General features: G+C 37.2%; 1 long non-coding RNA gene across 1 annotated transcript in view; it reads left to right on the top strand.

Moving 5' to 3' along the window:
* Positions 1-2,756: 2,756 nt before the first annotated feature.
* LOC146890457 (uncharacterized) overlaps positions 2,757-17,104 on the top strand; it is a 56,810-nt gene continuing 42,462 nt past the window's right edge. Inside the window, exon 1 of the long non-coding RNA XR_014998756.2 lies at positions 2,757-3,048. This is a non-coding gene — a long non-coding RNA (uncharacterized LOC146890457). The remainder of the gene's footprint in view (positions 3,049-17,104) is intronic.

The raw sequence follows: 17,104 nt of genomic DNA on the forward strand, positions 1-17,104 counted from the left end.
GGGCCCCTGCCGTGGCCCGAATCAACTCACCACTCGGAAGGCCCTCTGGATGGAAGCAGGAATGGCTGGCGGGAAGCTAGCAGGGTGGAGCCAGCAGGGCAGGCTGACCTGGGAGTCTATGGGGTCGGGGAAAGTCCTAGCTCCCCCTCGCCGGGGCCGCTGCCGTGGCCCGAATCAACTCACCACTCGGAAGGCCCTCTGGATGGAAGCTGGGATGCCTGGCGGGAAGCTAGCAGTGTGGACACAGCACTGCAGGCTGACCTGGGAGTCTATGGGGTCGGGGAAAGTCCTAGCTTCCCCTCGCCGGGGCCCCTGCCGTGGCCCGAATCAACTCACCACTCGGAAGGCCCTCTGGATGGAAGCTGGGCTGGCTGGCGGGAAGCTAGCAGGGTGGAGCCAGCAGGGCAGGCTGACCTGGGAGTCTATGGGGTCGGGGAAAGTCCTAGCTCCCCCTCGCCGGGGCCCCTGCCGTGGCCCGAATCAACTCACCACTCGGAAGGCCCTCGGTTCTGACTTTCTTGCTCATGTTCTCCCTACTAGAAAAAAAAAATTTTATTGAGAAAACCTGTCTCCAGTGGTGTTGTGTGGGCACGCCTTTAATCCCAGCACTCAGGATCTATATACTAAGTCCCAGGCTGGCCAGCGCAGAATTGTCTCAAGATTAGGAATGAGAAGAGGAAGAAAAGAGGAGGAAAGGAAGAGGAGAAGGGGAAAAGGAGGTCAGGAGACCCAGGAGAAGACTATCTGGCTTCTGGCTAGCTCTTTCTGCTTCCTGATCTACCATGAAGTAGGAAGGTGAACCCAAAGAAAAACATATAGTTATCCTCCTGAATATTGGAAGTAGACAAGATTTCCAGGCAAAAATTGGGAACTTGGGGGTGGGGTGGGGGTAAGGGGAGATGGGGAGAGAAAAGTGAGAAGGGGAGGATGGGGAGAGCTTAGGGGAATGGGATGGTTGGGGTGGAGGAAGGGTGGCTATGGGAGCAAGGAAGTAGATATTTTAATTAAGGGAGCCATTTTAGGGTTGGCAAGAGATTTGACTCTAGAGAGGTTCCCAGGAGTCCATGGAGATGTCCCCAGCTAGTTCCTTGGGCAGCTGAGGAGAGGGAGCCTGAAATGGCCCTATCCTATAGCCATACTGAAGAATATCTTGCATATCACCATAGAACCTTCATCTGGCGATGGATGGAGATAGAGACAGAGACCCTCATTGGAGCACTGGACTGAGTTCCCAAGGTCCAAATGAGGAGCAGAAGGAGGGAGAAGGCTTCTTATATCCTTCCATGTGTGGTCAAATGTGTTTCTTGGTATTGGGAAATTATACTTAGAGATGGAGATGGGATAAAGGTGGGGACAGTGAGGGGTCCACAGAAAAGAGGGCAGCAGGGTGTTCTACTAGGAGCTGCTTAATCCCCTGGGAATTCTGCAGAGAGGCAGGAGACGCCACAGCTGGGCTGATAGCTGCTACAGAGCTGGGGATGAGACTTGGGAACTGGGCTTTGAAGGGAGGAGGGAGAGGGAAGATCTGAAGACTGACTCTCTGCTTTCTTGCCCTGTTTGCTTTCCAGACCAGTGTGGCCTACTGGTTCCCAGGCAGTGATTGTGGGAGATGGTGCCTTAGACAAAGGACTGGGGTTAGGGTGGGTCAGGGAGACTGTCAGAAAAGACTGAAGGTTTGAAGATGAACTACCTGGTTTCCAGGCTGGCATGGTTGGTGGGTTCTCAAGGAAGGCTTATGAGAGTTGACAACTGAGACAGAGGAATGGGGTGGTGAGGGAGCCAATAGGAGAAGTTCTGTGTGATCTTCTGGAAATGGAGCAGTGAGGAAGAGTAAGCCACAGCCCATGGTTTGCAACAAAGCTGAAGATGAGATTGGACTTAATCTGGTTTTTAAGTTCCATCTACGGGTAGCATTATATTTAAGGGAAAACGATTTCAAAAACAAATCAGAACAGATCACACAATGCTTTTCTACATTTTCTTGTCTGCTATTTTTAAGATATAGCTGATTTATAAGATGTGCTGTCCTTGGCTTCTTCAGATGTTAACCTCTGTTCTACCAGCTGTTCTTGTTTGGGAACATAGCACTTCTTACTTGATGAGTCAGGTTAAGTGGCTTTGCCTTTCCCCAAACACTAACAACCATGATCTCTACAATTGGTTCACAAAAATATTAGCATACATAATAAATAACTCATTAAACAAATAATGTTTAGATTATTTCTTTCTCATCTAATATACTGCCATCTACTTTCTGAAATTCAGGTTGAGTTACTTTTTTTTTTTTTTTAAAGCATACTTCCACCGTCTGGCAAGTCATTCCTGCTTTTGATTCGTGTTACTACGGCATTTCATCATTTGGAAGAGTCGATGCCATCAGCAAGTTCAGCGATATCCCTGTGTACTCCAATTTTGCCATCACTTCTGAAAATATTCTCTGAAAACAATTCTTCAAAGAGTTCTCAGTTACATTTCTTATATCTGGGCAGTTAATCACTCAGTGTTTCAAGGTCAAAATCTCAGTCCCAAGGATGCCTAAGTTTTCCCACCTTGTGTCTGATTATTATTTAACTTAAATTTTAGGCTTGGTAAAAGTTTCTTGTAAAGGTTCAAATGTTGTGAAATATTCCTTTATACCATGTGAAGATATGTTACTGTGATTGGTTTAATGAAAAGTTGAACAGCCATTTGCTAGGCAGGAGGTAGGGCAGGGACTCCTGTACCGAGAGCACTGGGAGGAAGAAAGGCCAAGTACCCAGCAGATGGAGAGGAAGCAGGATGGGTAGTACAGAGTAAAAGTAACCAAGTTATGTAAATGACCATAGATTAAATGATATGGTTAATTTATAAGGACTAGTTAGGAATGAGCCTAAGCTACAGCCAAGCTTTCATAATTAGTAAAAAGTCTCTGTCATTTTTTTGAGCTGGTGGCTCAGAGAAAACTTTATTTACAAATGGTATTTTTGGGCTGCCAGCTCACAGAAAAATTGAAGCCTGCTACATCAAATAATTCTACAATCTTTCTCTCATATTTGTGGAGAATTATGGGTAAGTTTAGAGTTTACTATTCTATATTTGTCTAGAATTTAGATTTCTAGGTGCTTTTGTGTAGATACTGAAAAATACTAGCTATCTTGGGAAAGTAATGACATGATTTCAGATCAGTAAAATCTACATGGTGGTGGATATGGATTCTAATAGTTACTTTAGACTATCTGTTTAATGACAGTTTTAACCCTTTTGTCTTATTGTATGAGTTATAGTAGTTATATTTAATTCTAATTCCTTACATTTTCATTAAGCTCCTAATATGCAATATACTAAAATACATGTGCATACACATACAGGAACATACATACACATACACATCAGAGTACATAATGACAATCTGAGTCACAGTTAGGTCAGCTTTTTATTATAAAAATCTGACCCCTTTTCATAGTCACTTCTCTAAACCCTGTTATTTATTATTTATCTATTATTGAGCCATCTTCAGCGATATTTTACTACCCATGTAAGCTACAGCCAGTAGAGGCTGGCAAAGTGCAAATGTAGAAAGGCAGTGAAACCCTTCCTATTTTGATTCTTTTAAAATTGCCTTTGCACATCAAGTAAAAGCTCCACATTTTACATCCTGTAATAGTTCTCAAATAGTATTGATTCTCACTGGAAGAATTTTAGTTTTGTTTTTAGTTTCTGTATTTATGATATTCACTATTTTTGATTTTGATCTGGGTTAAGCTAAATTTTACTTTAAAAGTCTCGATTTTATTGTTATTGTTTTCTCTCTATATATATGTGTATATGTGTCTATGTGTACCTGTGTGTGTGTGTCTCTATGTTTGTGTGTGTATGTGTTGTATATACGTGTGTGTGTGTTGTATATACGTGTGTGTGTGTGTGTATGTGTGTGTGTATGTGGTACAGCTATGAGAGTATGGAAGGGCACATACAAACATAGCAGGATGCAGTTTTTCCTCTACAGCTCTCCATATCACCTGATTCAGAGTCTCACTGACTGAGACGCTCTACATTTTGGCTAGCTGGCAGTGAATCCTCAGGATCTGCCTGTGTCTGCCTCTAATGTTGCAGAAACAGACATGCACAGATGCTCTGCTTTTTGCCTGAGTATTTGGGATTCGATCTCAAGTCCTTATTTTTGCAGAGCAAGTACTTTTTAGCTATTAGGCTCTTTCCTGGGCCCCTTTCTAACTTTTATAATGAAAAATCAGTGATAATGCATGCTCACAATAATCTTCATCCCTGCACTTTTCCAAAAAGAACCCATAGGTGTCATGATTTTTCAGTGAGTCTCTCACGGGTGGGAGAATATTACATAGAATATTGTATAATATATAAATCTTGACTAAAGTCTTTTAGACTTTTATTAGAGTTCTTCTTACTCTACAATTAATAACTAAAACTTGGATGAGTTTTCTATCTTGAATCTTTACATGTAAATACAAGTCCTTGTGTATATTGTTATGAAAACTTCCTGGAAGGTATTTTGAGTTTGGATAGCTTTGTGTTAATCAGTGTCTGATCCTCTAATTCCATATGCTCTGGTTCCCAAGGTTGCTTTGTCTGCTGTCAAAGCATTATACAAATTCTCTTTCCAAGTTCCATTTCACAATTGTTTTATTTCCATTTTGAAGGGAAAAGCAGAGATCTCACTAATCCCAGTCACAACTCTGAGGGCGTGTGTGTGTGTGTGTCCCCAAAGGTACCTAGGATTCAAGATGAAATTCTAGAGTCAGAATGCCATTGCTATCTACAGCATAAAAGCCAGGAAGAAGCAGATACTCCTTTACTGTTTTCCCTTGTTTTAAATATCATGTGCTCAGGCAAACATCCAGTAGAGACATAAGTTCATACTGCTATATTTTGAATTCAGTTATGTGTAAATAATTAGAAAGAAATTAAGTATTGCTTGCATTTTAACAATCTTTCCTCTTCTCTAACCCAATGCTTAGCAAATAAAGCATTATGTTTAATAGAGTACCTTAGGAGAACAAAGAACTTGAGCACAGGAGAAAAGAATAAGGATATCAGTACTCTTATCACCCAAGGAAGACTTAATAGGGCCTATTTATCTGTCTGTCTGTCTGTCCGTCCATCCGTCCATCCATCCACCCACCCATCCACCCACATGTCTGTCCACCCATCCAGACACCTGCCTTCCTCCTCCTCCTCCTTCTCATCATCATCATCATCATCATCATCATCACCACCACCTATTTACTCATCTATCCATTAATTTAGAATATTCATAATGAGGAAGTAGCATAATAAAACAATCTGTTGAAAAAATAGGAAGAGCCCTCTCTGTGTTAAACTTCCTCAATAATAAGAAGCAGTCTGGTCAACACCTCCTCCCACGCATCACTTTTTAACTTAATTTAACATGATTCCTGGTTTTTGGCCCATCATGAACAACATATACTTTGAGTAAAAGAAACATAAAATGAAGCAAATGATGTTAACTTTTTATGAGTAAATAATCAGACTTAGGGAAAAATGTGATTTTCCTTAATAGCTGGACATTACAAAACCATGTTTATATATTAATGTGGGGCCTGTTGTCTCAGACTCATGTCACTTTTTGATCATATGTTTATCTTTACATATTGTGTATTTTATTTATCTTAAATTGATGGAGATTATATAATGCACTCAATCATAATCACCATTTTCAACAATCATTTATAAATAAATTTTAATTTTGCTAAAATTTTAGAAGTCTAATTTTACTTTTGGTTTATAGTTTTTGCAAAATAGATAAAGAGTATTCTTTAAAGGAGAATATTTCCTTCTCTATAGGTAAGGAACAAATGCTATTTAATTTCAGCTTGTGACATAATATCTTAAGCTTTAAAGAGCAACTCTTTTTAATTAGGATTATTCACATACAGTGCATCATCTAATTCTAAAAATTGTTCTATGTGATAATTGTCATAGCAGTAAATGCAATTGCTTCTATATCTCAATAATTCAGGGACATCCTTCTTTCTGCCATTCTTTTGTCTTTTTAAGGTCTAAAAAGACCTATGAAAACCAAATTCATCACCAAATATATGGCTTCATTAACTAGTGAAAATGTTCTAAAATTAACTTATTACATCTTAACTTTTCTTAATTTTCGTTCCCTAAGTATTTAAAGAGTCAGTATTATAATGTAAAAAACTCAATTAACATTTACTATTGATTTTATAGAATAGTTACTTTGTTATAATTCCCAGGATTTGAAGAACTTGGTAAATCAGATAAATAAATAAATTCCAGTACAAGGCAGAGGGTAAATATCTGCTAGCCCTTTGCTTTTAATAATCTTAGACTATATGGCCTGGTATATCATAAAAATACTGATTATAAGTATATGTTTTAGGTATACAGTGGACAACTTCATATAATTCATAGATATTATTATAATAAACTAGTTCTTCTGGGGTTGTTTACATGACCAAGTTAGAGTATCATTTACTTTTCCCTACTAAGATGAAAAACAAGAATAGAATTGATATGTAATTTTATTTACATAGAGAAATAATTATTCCTTTTTAGTGAGCATACTAATTTACAATAATCCTGCATTGCACACTCAGATGTTTTTAAATACAATTTTCATTTTTATACAAAATTATTAATTTTTTTGTTATTTTGATCAGTGACATACATCTTTCATCTGATAAAATTTTTCACTCAATTTTAACACTGGTTGAGGGAATAATTCAGTGGTAGGATATTTGTTTAGCGTGCATAAAGCCTGAATTCATTCTCCAACATCAATCAATCAATAAATAAATAAAACAAACAACCGTAAAAGTAAAAATAAAGAGCTAAATTAAACTTAAAAATTAAAAAATAAATTAAATTAAAAATTAAATTAAAAAATCTACCAAGATTTAAAATGGTAACATTTTACATTATTTTAATTTCAAAGAATTGATTTTGCCTACTTCCAAAGAAGAGGAAGCAACCAACAGTCCTACCTGCTATGATACCTATGAACTACAGCAATGACTAAAACGACACAATAACCATAAGGGTGCAGCAGCAGTACACAAGCCTTGACAATAACCAATATCTTTCCAGTTCAGTTGGCTCAAACTTCCTTATGCTGTGACCTTTTAATAGAGTTCTTCATGCTGCAGTGACCCCCAACCATAAGATTATTTCATTTCTACTTCATAACTATAATTTTGCTACTATTGTGAATCATAATGTAATGTAAATGTCTGTGCTTTCCAATAGTCTTAGGCAGGCCCTGTGAAAGGGTTGCTCAACTTCCAAAAGAAGTCATGAACCATGAAAACCACTGCTCTAATTGGCCTTAACATCATCCCAACAAGAAAGAAGTAATACCTTGTACTGGACACCTAGCAACTGCCCAGGGCTAGTGAAATCATGTATCTTACTGGATGACCTCCAACTGCCATTTTACTAAGTCATAAATAATCCCTAACTACCTTGTAAATATTTATCCTTGGAAACATGGATATATAAATATAAAATAAATAAAGTCTCACTCCTTATCAAATGAGCTTCTCTTTGAAACAGATAGAGACCACAATAGAAAACTCACAACCTACCAAAATGAAGAATTATGGAACCCGGGCCCAGCTAATAAATCTGCAAAACACTCCTGAACCTGTGTCTTAGGAAACATTGCTGAAGAGGAACCAGCAGAGTCAGAGGGTAAGGGAATTTGCTGTGGGATTGTGTCTCTTAGCAATGTCAGAAGCACCACCCGTGAAGTCTCACGGATATGATGGCTCAACCATAAACTGAACAAGCACAAGCCTGGTGGACAAAGTCAAAGGCTTCAAACCTACATAAGAACTGTAGCCACCTGAGTAAAGTTGAGACCTGGAGAGGCAACGCTTCCCTAGAGGAGAGCACACCAATGGTTGTTCAGTGCCGAATGGCCAGCTCTGGAAATAATACCTACAAGCAATACTATTCAGACTGAGCAGGTTATATTTAGGAATATCTATGTACACATACATTTATACACGCAACAACAATTGATGAAAAGACAGGTCATGCATTTGGAGGAGAGCTGGAGGGACATATGGGATTGTTTGGAGGGAGGATAGAAATGGGGAAATGTAATGATATTATACTTTCAATATTTTCTAAAAATGAAGAAAATAAATAAATTAAGATCACATATTGCTCTTTCAGAGGAACTGTGTTGAATTCTCAGAACCCACGTGGAGAGGCTCACTATTGCCTGCTCCAGAAGGATTTGGTACCTCTGGCCCCTAAAGTCACTGGTAGTATTTCACACACAGACTCATGCACATAATCACAAAAATAAAATAAATGTGAAAAAACTTCCATATAAAAGAATGCTTCTGTCAAATTAATTATCTGAGAAATTAATTGAAGTAATCAATGCAAGAGAAAAATGAACAATATTGATATTTCACTGTTTTTTCTCTGCATAATTTGGTTACTCACACCATATTTAGGTACTAATGAAATATGAATTAAAGGATTTTAATATTAGTTTTATTCTTCATTGTACACAGGAAGTCCAAACTTTATTATTTAAAAATAATAAAAGATGTTTCAAATATTTTCTTAAAGTTGAGAAAGTGTTATACACATTTTTCCAAATTCTTTTTAAGGACAATGATGGAAAATGTGTATGTGCTAATACAAAATAAATGCTTTTATCAGCAGTATAACATGTGAAATGAAATACATAAAATTGTTATGGGTAGGAAATACCATATTTTAATTACATTTAGTTGATGGATAATTCATATTTTACATGATAATAACAAGCATTTGAGGTCAGCAATCACTTTAAAGGAAAGTCTCTCTCTCTCTCTTTCTCTCTCTCTCTCTGTACACACACACACACACACACACACACACACACATCCCTACACACACACAATGCTAATGTAGCTGGACTTGATATGATGCTTTACCAGTAAAGCTATTTGGGCCATGTAATACTGTTTCAGATTTAATGCTTTATGTTTCAAAAAATGTTAACTTCAAAGTAATCTTTTTAAAAAAAGACAACAACTGAAGGGAGAAAACTGCGTTTTGAAAGAAAATGACAAATTTCCAAGTCACAGCTTGAATCAGTTTTAAAAAGTTAATAGATTCTATTGCACATCTTTTGGGTTCCCGAATGTGCCAGGCATCAACATAGCAGTCATCAATTAAATCAGTTCCTAGATATATTGCCTGAACTGTTAAAAATTTACAACGCCAGTAGATTTTTAGGTAGCAATTATTTTAATTTCATTTCACATATCAAGGCTTAATTTTTATTGTACAGCAGTATAATCAGCCATATATTAATTTGTTTCCATTTCATGAAATTGTTACTGACTGTTTATAAACTACCATTAGCATCCTTCCTACGGCTACAAAATCTTAATTCTGTTGCCATCAGTTTCCAGTTCATAAAAACAATACAGTTCACAAGACTGCATACTTAAGATACCTGTAGACTAGTATTGCTTTCATAGTCTCTTTTCAAAAAACTACAAAATAAAATGGCACAACATTATTTCTGAAAACATGTATTCTTCTTCAGTGTCTCTGCAGTTCTCAATCTAGCCAATGTCAGAGTATTTAATATGGCCCATTTTTCATAGAGAATAGTAGTCCCATTTACCGTGCTGAGATTGATAACACTGTATGCTATCAATCCCAAAAGCTCTGACGCAGATCACGGACCTCTACCAGAAGATTTGTTTCTGGGCTATCAATCTTACCACTCCCCACTGTCTCAGAGCCCTAAATCAGAAGGCATGATAGGTCTCCACTTTTGTATTCCTGCATCAGCAGTCTGCTTAGGCACAGCCATCACTCACTAGCAATGCTCACTGCACTTACAACAAATACCAAACAACTTTCCTCATCTTAAGGCCAAGTGTGAAATGCTGCTACATTATATCATTTAGGAATCGCTGGGTCAGAAGAAATAATTTTGTTGCATGCCTTGGGAATAATTATAAAGTTCACAGGATCATTGTTAGATTTTGATAATGGAGGACAAATATAACAGGTAGCCAAATGGAAGCAATATATTTCAACAATCAATTATTAAAAAAAAATTGATCAGCGATACCAGACATTTTTTTCCTCTGGAACAAGCAATGTTACTAGAATTGGTATATGTTCAATACTAATTTTCTTATTCTTAGTTCAACTTGATGAATTTCTATAAAGGTCTGCCTCAGTTACAACAATGCCTCCAGCTAGGAGGAGCTGAGCCAAGTCCTCCTAGCTGGCAAGACCTTCCCTCCTGCCCGCTTTTCCAGCTTCACAAATGAATTTTGTCTCAGTTTGATTTTGAATCCTTTCGTTCAGATACTGTTAGCTAGACAAACACAGCAGTATTTCACTTCAACTGCAATCTCTCCATTACAGGTAGAGAAAGGAACCACATCAGTAGTTGGGTAAGTTATCTCTATTAGATATAGAGCTAGAGGCGCTAGTGCTAGGGCCAGAAGTGATGAACAAGGAATTCCAAATAAAATGGCTTCATTGCTTAAAATGAACCCGATTACCAGACATTGAAAAGTTGCATCTCATAATAGGTTAGAATCTGGTATCAGAGATGGCAGGAATTAAACTCTGATGAGCTGAAATAAAGGAATAAATAGTCCTGTTCTATTTGATGGTGGTATACCTTCTCATAGATGTGGTTTTTAAAGTGTTCTTTTCTTCTTGTCTGACAAGAACAGGCATCTTATTTTGCTGGTTCAGTTGTTCAAAGTATTTAGTTATCATTCATATATCATTGTCAGATGCAAATGCATAAAATCTTTACAGTGTAATTTCTACCACAAAGAAGTCAAGGTGTTTCCATTTGATGGTAGAAGGTAAATCCAAAGATGTGTAATACAAGTTTATTCAATGAGGGATTATTCTCGTACTTGTGTGCATGTGTGCACACACACACACACAGACACACACGAGAGAGAGAAAGAGAGTGAGAGAGAGAGAGAGAGGATTCTATATGTAGTGTGGTTAAACTTCATATGCTTTTATAGCTCTTGAGAACCTGAGCATCCCCATAACTCCCAGAGTTCCCTTATTTGAAAAAGACAGAGGTTATGGTGCTTCCTCACCTCTTTCTTCTAAGTAAAGAAATGGTACTCTCATTGTTTACTTTTACCACTTACATGATAGATATTTATTGCACTTGCATTTTCATTTTCTATTTGAAAACTCGATGTTTAACACATATTATTATTATCATAACCCCCTGTGTTGACCCTGTATTTATTTTTAAAGATTTGACTATAGGAAAGAGTGCCTTAACACTGAGATGCATATGTGGTATGTGCTCCATTCTAGATAAGTAAGTTTCTACTTGTGGATACAACAGATTTTGTCAGCATGTGCCTCCTGAGCTTTTGATTTTTTTTTATTATGAACAAATGAGCAGGACCTTGTGCTACTGATAACTTTACTAATGTTATATTTTCCTGTAAAATCCTTTTCCTTCTCTTTCCACATTATGTGTTTACTGCTGATTTCTATTTTTCCAATGTCAACTCTGTAAGTTTATGTTATAAGAAATGCTTTGCTAGTTTCAGTCAAGAAAAACATTGTGTGACTTTTCACTGACTTCGTACCATTATTGTCTTTAGAATACTGTAACTTCTTGTTTTATATACATATATTATGAGTTTCCACTGTTATGGAATATTTAACTCTACAAAGATGTGTTTCATTTATTTATGTTGCAGAATAAGTTGTGCTCCATTTATTCATGTTGTGTAATATTTTTTGTCTATGGAAAGATGTGTTGCATCTGTTTAATTTTGTAAAGATGTGTTTCTGTTTACCTTGTCTACCTAAAGCATCTGATTGGTCTAATAAAAAACTGAGAACTGTCGGGAAGTGGTGGTGCTTTACCTTTAATCCCAGTACTTGGGAGGCAGAAGTAGGTGGATCTCTGTGAATTTGTAGCCTTCCTGGTCTACAAGAGCTAGTTTCAGGTCAGGCTCTAAAGCTACAGAGAAACTCTGTCTCAAAAATCCAAAAAAAAAAAAAAAAAAAAAGAAAAACCAGAAACAAAAAACCAAAACTGAGCAACTAATACTGAGGGTATAGTTGAGACTTCTAATTAGTGATAGTAAGTAGAATGCAGGATTTAGAATTGATAAAGAAGAAAGAAAAAGAGAGAGATACTAGGGAGATACTAGGGCCAGCCAGACATGGAGGAAGCACGAAAGTAGGATATACAGAATGAAAGGTAAAAAACCGTGAGGAAAACATAGATGAATATAAACAGGAGAAATTGAGTTAAAAGAACTTACGGAACAGACCAACGTTAAGAGTTAGCATTCATATTTAATAATAAGTCTCTTTGTCCTTATTTGGGACCTTGTTGGTGGCTCAAAATGGATTAATGTCTGGGTCTTCAGTTCCATTCTGCTGATATACATGTCTTTTTTTTTTTGTGCCGATACTCTCCTGATTTTTTGTTTTGTTCTTTTATATTACATCTTGAAATGAGGGATGGTGTCTCTAGCATAATGAAACTCTAGCAGTTTCATTATTATTCAGGCTTGTTCTTCTTGTCCTTTTGTGTGTGTGTGCATTTGTGTGTGTGTGTTCCTATCTGAAAAACAAATTGTCTTTAGTATTTCTTCTGAAACACAAAACTGCAAATCATCATTTCCAGATCTGTGAAGAATTGTTCTTTAAGTGTTTCTTAGTCATCTGTGTTTCATTTTATTGAGAACTCTCTGCCTAATTCCGTGTCTTAGTTTTACTTGGGTTTTCATTTTGTTGATGTTCAGGGTTTTCCTTTCTTTAAGTTATTTATGTGTTCTAGATGCATAATTGCTAAAGTTCTTACACTCAGTAGGCTGACACTTTGACCAAATAACGGTCTCCTTAAGGTATCATTTATTAACTACTGTTCTTAATGCCTGTGCTATATGTGTCCTTTTCAGAAAGACCATTGCTGTGCCCATGAGCTGAAACCTATCCCCCACCTTCTCTTCTATCAGAATCAGCGTATATGGTCATATGTTGAGGTAATGATTCATTTGCAGTGGAGTTTTGTGCAGAGTGATAGATATGAATTTTATTTTGTTCTTCTATGTAGCTATCTAATTTGACAGAATCATTTGTTGAAGAATCTCTTTTCTTTAGTGTGTGCTTTTGGCTTCTTTTACAAGTAATCTGGCATCTGTAGGTGTGTGGAATTATGTCTGTCTCTTCAATTCAATTACATTGATCATTGAGCTTGTTTTTATGGCAATTTAGACTATTTTATTCATATGGCTTTATAAATGACTTGATACTTCTAGTATTTCCTTTTTCATACAAGATTGTTTTAGGTATCCTGTAACCTATTTTTGTATTTTTATATGAAGATCAAGATTTTTTTTTCATTTTCTGTGAAATAATATTTTAGATTCTTAAAGGGAATTGTATTGAATCTGTGAATTACTTTTGGTAGCATTTCCATTTTCGCAATATTAATCCTATTGAGCCATGTATCTGGGTAATCTTTTTGTCTTATAGTGTCTTTCCCAACTTCTTTCTATAATTTCTTAAGGTTTCAATTTTGCAAGTCTTTCAATTGCTTGGTTAAAGTTACCCCAAAATATTTGTAGGCTATTGTGAAAGGTACTCTTTCCCTAATTCATTTATCAGTATGTTTTCATTTTTACAGAGTTTGCTTCTTTTTATGTGTAACTTTTATATCCTGCTATTTTGTTGCAAGTGTTTAGTAACTTTAGAAATTTCCCGATGGAGTTTTTGTTGTACTTTTTATATAAAATTTTATCATCTGCCAATTAGGATGCTTTAACTTTTTTTTTCAATTTATATACCCTTTATCTCCTTGGGTTGTATTATTTTCTTCAGCTAAGATTTCAAGTACTTTTATATTTAGATAATGAGGTAAGTACCCGCTTAATGTAACCACAGTACATTTGTTTTCTGTTATTAAGTATAAACATTTCAAACCTGAATACCTGAATATCATTGCATTAAATCTAATGATCCTGAAATATATTTATGAGATTGTAGTGGAGAGACCCTGCTCACAGCCTGCCAATCATGAAAACACACTGAAGTCATGGTCAGAACATCTGGATTTGGATTTTGCTCTCTAGTTAATGAAATCTTGTATCTGGAGAAATCAATCAGTTGTTCCTCCTTTATGGGACGGGAGCAAGTACATTTTCACTACTTAGCTAAGGACTTGTAGGAATAAAATGAATAACTCCAATACAGATGTAAAAATGTAAGAAGTTATCTGTTACAGAATATAAAACTCATTCCTTTGTCACTTTCTATAGAAGGGCTATGTGGAGAGTCCCCAGTATCTGTTTCAGGGCATAGAGTCTATAGCAGTATCTCTCCTGTGGGGTGATCTTGAGATGTGTTTGCTGTAATAATTCCATGGTTTTCACTCTTCTGCAAGAGGAAATGTATCTTTACTGTTCAGCCCTGAAGTTTCTGAGGGTGATAACTATAACCTATTTGCCCATTGGTGGCTAACATACACTGAAAACTGTTCTGTTTGCTTAGGAACCAGGAGTAGCTGAGAATCCCACTTCTCAAACATGCAAGGGCTGGAATGTTACTTTGTTCTTCCCCTGTAGCTATAAACACCTGCTATGTAAATTAAATGAGTGCTGCCTAGGCCATTGGCTATCTGATTGGCGGTAGAACAGTCACATAGATTTACATCTGAAGAGAGTCAGAAAGCTAAATGTTGTCAGAAAAAGAGCACAATGTAGAATAGAAGGAAGAAGAGGCAGAGGTAAAGAGATAAGGTGGGGAGGGTATGGCTGCAACCCAAGAAAATGGATGCAGATAGAAAAGAAACATTTTTTAAAATTCACAAGGGGGAAAAGTAGTGAAACTATCTTAATGCTTTCTTTTTGTTAGCACTATCCAGAAAAACGTGTGTGTGCTCTGATTGTTTCCCTTCGAATCCAAGCGCCATCCATCCTTTACACAAAACGAAAGAAACTCTCTGTGAGTCATCATTCCAAAAGTCCTTTCTTTTGTTCAACCTGATTCTCCCTTGTGCTTTAGCAGCTGCGATTTATTGCGTCTATTCCCTGTGCATCTAAGAGTGGTTTCTGTCCTCACAAACACTGCCTGAGAATTGATTGCATACCTTTGAGTGTCCGTCTCTGTGGACTGTCAGTGCTTCCAACGCAGGTGCCAGCCATCCATAATTACACTAAATGAGCAGTTTTCAGGTGAGGAACCCAGCCGGTGTGCAATGGAATTCTTATGTGGACACCTGTAATGGGTTTCATTTTTTCAATGCCAGAATTTGGTAACTTCCAATACAACTCAAGGACTCCCTCATGATGACACACACAAAAAGTGGGATATTGAAGCAGTCTTTGATGTCTTTGAATGCACTACGTATTTCTGTATTTTCTATAGTTTATGAAATAAATACTTAACATCTTAGGAATAATGTGGAGCATGAGAAAAGTGTTCATTCATAATATTGTACAGAAAAGCTATTTATTAACTCAAGAGGGTTTTTTTTCACAGTTAGCTACAAGGAGAAGAAAATAAAGAGCCCAACTTAATTTATATGGTGCTTGTTTCTGAAAGAACGTTCTACTTAAGAGATTTAAACTCAGATTCTGAAATGAGCTTGAAAACTGAAGAAAAAAATCTCAGTAGTTGGAGAACACACCATAAAAAAATAAAAGGATTTCATTGAATTAGTAGGAAATACCAAAAGGAATACAGAAGACAGAAGTAAATAGCTGGTTGGGTGACTCCATGGGAGGGAGTTTTACTTGAGGGTCGTGAGATGCTGAGTATGTATAAAAAGTATTATTTTGATGAATCACAACTGAATTGTCTTGTCTAGCAGTTTTAATGTATATTTATATTTTCTTATCCCCGCTCTTTTGTTTGTTTGCTCTGTTTTTGTTTTTTTGTTTTTTGTTTTCAATACAGGGTTTCTTTGTATATCTCTGGCTGTCCTGGAACTCACTATGTAGACCAGGCTGGTCTCAAATCTGATTAGCGTGCCTCTGTTTCCCAAGTGTTGGTATTAAAGGTGTGTACCACCACGTCCCTGTATCCTCCCTGCTCTTGAAGGCTGCACTAAGTATATTTCTTTTTTTAGTCCAGAGCTCTCTTTGTAAGTCTCCAAGGAGCTGTGTAGCGAGTGATGACTATCAATAGTGAAAATCAGTACTCAAGTCTCCAAGCAGTTCCTATTGTTTCCTACAGAAAAGCATTTCCCCTAAAGATGATGGTAGAAGGTTGACAGTGAATACAAAATCCTTAAAAATGATATCTCATAGAAAGAATGTATGGATAAAGAACTGGAATTTTCTCCCAGGCATCTCCAGATCTATTATGAGCAGCACAGACATTAGGTCATGGGAGATCCACGTTAATGGCAACACTTGGTGCAAGAGAATTATCTGTAATCTGTCAATCACATTTTAAATAAATGCTGATTGGCCAGGCAGGAAGTATAGGTGGGAAAACCAGACGGGAAGTAGAGGTGATGCAATGAGAACAGGAGAATTCTGGGAAGCAGAAAGCTCCCTCCACCATTCCTGCCCAGACCACAGAGAAGCAAGATGTAACCTGCCCTGCTAGAAAAGGTACCGAGCCACATGGCTAACACCGACAAGAATTATGGGTTACCATAAGATGTAAGAATTAGTTAATAAGAAGATTGAGCTAATGGGCCAATCAGTATATAACCTAATGTAGACTCTGTGTGATTTTCTTTGGGACTTGCCGGCTGTAGGGTACCGGGTGGGACAGAAACCCAACAAACCGGCCCTCATGTTACAAACACTGGTAATAAAGAGAAGGTGATAAATATATTTCCATAGCAAAATAAGGAATTGGCAATAGATAGCACCCCTCCAGAATTTTGGGTCTGCAGGGGTCACAATCAACCAGAAACCACCTGGTGCCTCTGGCAGGGTGGTCAGGCACCATCGTACCAAGTATTGCTTGAGGTCTCTAGGCCTGGGCATCGGAAAGGGAAAAGTACTGGGGTGGGCAGTACCCAACCAAGCATCGCCTTTTATCCAACTAAGAGCCCTGGCATTAGGCAGTTGGACACTGCTGTGGTGAGAGAGTACAGAGTGGG

Source organism: Myodes glareolus, chromosome 21 (genome assembly GCF_982192425.1).
Source record: "Myodes glareolus chromosome 21, mMyoGla1.1, whole genome shotgun sequence".
In the NCBI taxonomy this organism is placed as follows: Eukaryota; Metazoa; Chordata; class Mammalia; order Rodentia; family Cricetidae; genus Myodes; species Myodes glareolus.